Here is a 5290-nt window from a genome sequence, read left to right as displayed (position 1 = left end):
TGTGGCCGAGCGGAATGACTAAGCGTGGCGCCGTGCGGGCGGCGGTCCTGATGGTGAAGCGTATGATCCGCTGCTGCTGGCGGAATGGAGGAAGATGGGCGCCCAGATCCTGCCATCCCGTAGGGTGGTCATGGAGACCGCGGGGGGCGGCGGATTAAAGCGACTCGTTGATAAAGCCAACATTGTCTCCTATGCAGTAGAATCTTTGGGTGCAGCCTGCAGTGTAAAGCATGGAGGAGTTTCCTACTACCTTATATTACATGTATTACGGTAATAAACATGGCAGTAGGACCGTGCACAGAACCAGGAGTGTTACCCTCCATACTTTACCTTGCAGCGCCATCCACATGATAGGCTTTATCTATAGGAAGGTTTATACCGCCTTATGGTCTACGAGCGGCGCGGCCTGGGATTGGCGCAGGACAAGGTCTTGGGGCACCAACAACTATGTAATGACTATTGGTATTAATAAAGGTCCAGTTTTTTTTTCCCATGGGAATATAATCCTGTCCGTGCCGATCTCTTCCTGGCGTCGATCACATAAGATGTGTCTGCATCTACTTCTATGTTACTGCTTCTTAAAGGGGCGTGCATCTGTAATGTGTGACTACATAGAAGGCGAAGAACACGTGCGCCCTCTAGTGTGCCCTGCCGGTATTACACTGCAGCCGTTCCTTATTACACGTGGATTGGCTTCTACTCCAGTCACAGCCAAAGCTTTAGTTACAGTTCTGGCGCAGTGTGTGACTAATGTAGAGAATACACAGTGCAAGGTTATTGGTCGACATCTTGTAAACAGAGCTGACTATTGCCCCGGCCGTGGAGGGGTCTCAGAATAACCAATTGTCCGGGGGTCGTCAATGGCAGGTGACAGATCAATAAACAGCAAGAAAATCAGCCGACAAAGCTTCATCCCGTAAGATATTCCCCGGATTCCACTGCTCTCATCCCTCGGAAGTGCAAAGTATGAAATTAGGTCTGTGTTCTGAGACGACATATTTCGGCGGGGGTGTAAGTAAAGGCTCACGGGCCCTGGTGCAAAACTCCAACTTTGGCGCCATGTGCTGTTTTCTTCACAACCCCTTTGTAATTTGCAGCGTTTCCCTTTTCGTCCCAGATAACTATGATGACTTGTCCACAAAATATCTGTACCCATCATTCCCTTCCCTTGTCCAGCACATAGTAGGATCCTTTCTGACAGTGGAAGGATGTGTGTTGTGAATCTCCCTCCAGGGCACCAGAGTGCAGGGGAAATACATATACAAGGCACAGACTGGCAAAGGGTCATAGGGTTGGGCATACGGGACTTCAATGTGTCCGGTCCTCTGCTGCTCGGGGAGCAGAGGGTCTGGACGGGGGATATCAGTCGAATTACTACAGGAACCTGATGGACACCAAGATGTCTGGAATGGATGGAGGACACAAGTCTAGCGGGTGGACAGAGGCTTGGAGTGGACATAAGGGTCTGGGGGTCACAGAGGAGAGGGAATGAATAGTGTGGGGGGGGGGGTCTGAAGTGGACAGGAGTTTGGGATGATGGTCAGGCACTCTGAATGGGATATCTGAGTCTGGACTGAGTAGGAGAGTCTGATAGACATTGAGATGTCTGGAGATGGTTCAGATGACATTAAGGTTGTGATTCCTCCAGTCCACACCTGAGGATTTATCCTGAATATATAAGACGGATTTCCCTCAGATCGGATGATTCTTTCTGTCTCACTCCCGGGTCACGTCGTCTCTGGGCTGGAGATTAATGAACTAGATGAATTATACGGCGCGAGGCGAGAAGCCATTACTGTCCTTCCTCTCGAGCTGACACTTCACAGAGCACCCGGCGGTGAGGCAGATTACTGGCATCCTCGGAAGGCGAGAGCAGAGAGTGCGGCGAGGACGTCATCGTAATAATAGCCGAGCTGCAGAGAAATCTCCGAAAACTGTGACCGGAGAAAATAGAGAAGTTGCCAAAACAAATGAGATCAGTTATTCACTAGTACAAAGGAAAGGAATCTGGAGTCTAATACAGAGTGCGGACCAGACCCCCCTAAACTAATACAGGGCCCAGACCAGACCCCTAAACTAATACAGACCCCAGACCAGAGCCCTAAACTAATACAGACCCCAGACCGGACCCCTAAACTAATACAGACCCCAGACCAGACCCCTAAACTAATACAGAGCCCAGACCAGACCCCTAAACTAATACAGACCCCAGACCAGACCCCTAAACTAATACAGAGCCCAGACCAGACCCCTAAACTAATACAGACCCCGGACCAGACCCCTAAACTAATACAGACCCCAGACCAGACCCCTAAACTAATACAGACCCCAGACCAGACCCCTAAACTAATACAGAGCCCAGACCAGACCCCTAAACTAATACAGAGCCCAGACCAGACCCCTAAACTAATACAGACCCCAGACCAGACCCCTAAACTAATACAGACCCCAGACCAGACCCCTAAACTAATACAGATCCCAGACCCCTAAACTAATACAGACCCCAGACCAGACCCCTAAACTAATACAGATCCCAGACCCCTAAACTAATACAGACCCCAGACCAGACCCCTAAACTAATACAGACCCCAGACCAGACCTCTAAACTAATACAGAGCCCAGACCAGACCCCTAAACTAATACAGACCCCAGACCTCTAATCTAATACAGACCCCAGACCAGACCCCTAAACTAATACAGACACCAGACCCCTAAACTAATACAGACCCCAGACCAGACCCCTAAACTAATCCAGACCCCAGACTAGACCCCTAAACTAATACAGACCCCAGACCAGACCCCTAAACTAATACAGACCCCAGACCAGACCTCTAAACTAATACAGACCCCAGACCAGACCCCTAAACTAATACAGACCCCAGACCAGACCCCTAAACTAATACAGACCCCAGACCAGACCCCTAAACTAATACAGACCCCAGACCAGACCTCTAAACTAATACAGACCCTAGACCAGACCTCTAAACTAATACAGACCCCAGACCAGACCTCTAAAGTAATACAGACCCCAGACCAGACCTCTAAACTAATACAGACCCCAGACCAGACCCCTAAACTAATACAGACCCCAGACCAGACCCCTAAACTAATTCAGACCCCAGACCAGACCCCTAAACTAATACAGACCCCAGACCAGACCTCTAAAGTAATACAGACCCCAGACCAGACTCCTAAACTAATACAGACCCCAGACCAGACCCCTAAACTAATACAGGCCCCAGACCAGACTCCTAAACTAATACAGACCCCAGACCAGACCCCTAAACTAATACAGACCCCAGACCAGAGCCCTAAACTAATACAGACCCCAGACCAGACCCCTAAACTAATACAGACCCCAGACCAGACCCCTAAACTAATACAGACCCCAGACCAGACCCCTAAACTAATACAGAGCCCAGACCAGACCCCTAAACTAATACAGAGCCCAGACCAGACCCCTAAACTAATACAGAGCCCAGACCAGACCCCTAAACTAATACAGAGCCCAGACCAGACCCCTAAACTAATACAGAGCCCAGACCAGACCCCTAAACTAATACAGAGCCCAGACCAGACCCCTAAACTAATACAGACCCCAGACCAGACCCCTAAACTAATACAGACCCCAGACCAGACCCCTAAACTAATACAGATCCCAGACCCCTAAACTAATACAGACCCCAGACCAGACCCCTAAACTAATACAGATCCCAGACCCCTAAACTAATACAGACCCCAGACCAGACCCCTAAACTAATACAGACCCCAGACCAGACCTCTAAACTAATACAGAGCCCAGACCAGACCCCTAAACTAATACAGACCCCAGACCAGACCTCTAATCTAATACAGACCCCAGACCAGACCCCTAAACTAATACAGACACCAGACCCCTAAACTAATACAGACCCCAGACCAGACCCCTAAACTAATCCAGACCCCAGACTAGACCCCTAAACTAATACAGACCCCAGACCAGACCCCTAAACTAATACAGACACCAGACCTCTAAACTAATACAGACCCCAGACCAGACCCCTAAACTAATACAGACCCCAGACCAGACCCCTAAACTAATACAGACCCCAGACCAGACCTCTAAACTAATACAGACCCTAGACCAGACCTCTAAACTAATACAGACCCCGGACCAGACCTCTAAACTAATACAGACCCCAGACCAGACCTCTAAAGTAATACAGACCCCAGACCAGACCTCTAAAGTAATACAGACCCCAGACCAGACCCCTAAACTAATACAGACCCCAGACCAGACCCCTAAACTAATTCAGACCCCAGACCAGACCCCTAAACTAATACAGACCCCAGACCAGACCTCTAAAGTAATACAGACCCCAGACCAGACTCCTAAACTAATACAGACCCCAGACCAGACCCCTAAACTAATACAGGCCCCAGACCAGACTCCTAAACTAATACAGACCCCAGACCAGACCCCTAAACTAATACAGACCCCAGACCAGAGCCCTAAACTAATACAGACCCCAGACCAGACCCCTAAACTAATACAGACCCCAGACCAGACCCCTAAACTAATACAGACCCCAGACCAGACCCCTAAACTAATACAGACCCCAGACCAGACCCCTAAACTAATACAGACCCCAGACCAGACCCCTAAACTAATACAGACCCCAGACCAGACCCCTAAACTAATACAGACCCCAGACCAGACCTCTAAACTAATACAGACCCCAGACCAGACCCCTAAACTAATACAGACACCAGACCAGACCCCTAAACTAATACAGACCCCAGACCAGACCTCTAATCTAATACAGACCCCAGACCAGACCCCTAAACTAATACAGACCCCAGACCAGACCTCTAAACTAATACAGACCCCAGACCGGACCCTAAACTAATACAGACCCCAGACCAGACCCCTAAACTAATACAGACCCCAGACCAGACCCCTAAACTAATACAGACCCCAGACCGGACCCCTAAACTAATACAGACCCCAGACCGGACCCCTAAACTAATACAGACCCCAGACCAGACCTCTAAAGTAATACAGACCCCAGACCAGACCCCTAAACTAATACAGACACCAGACCAGACCCCTAAACTAATACAAACCCCAGACCAGACCTCTAAAGTAATACAGACCCCAGACAAGACCCCTAAACTAATACAGACACCAGACCAGACCTCTAAACTAATACAGACCCCAGACCAGACCCCTAAACTAATACAGACCCCAGACCAGACCTCTAAACTAATACAGACCCCAGACCGGACCCCTAAACTAATACAGACCCCA

The sequence above is a fragment of the Leptodactylus fuscus genome, chromosome 2 (genome assembly GCF_031893055.1).
Source record: "Leptodactylus fuscus isolate aLepFus1 chromosome 2, aLepFus1.hap2, whole genome shotgun sequence".
Taxonomy (NCBI): domain Eukaryota; kingdom Metazoa; phylum Chordata; class Amphibia; order Anura; family Leptodactylidae; genus Leptodactylus; species Leptodactylus fuscus.
Note: the sequence above shows the minus strand (reverse complement) of the source record.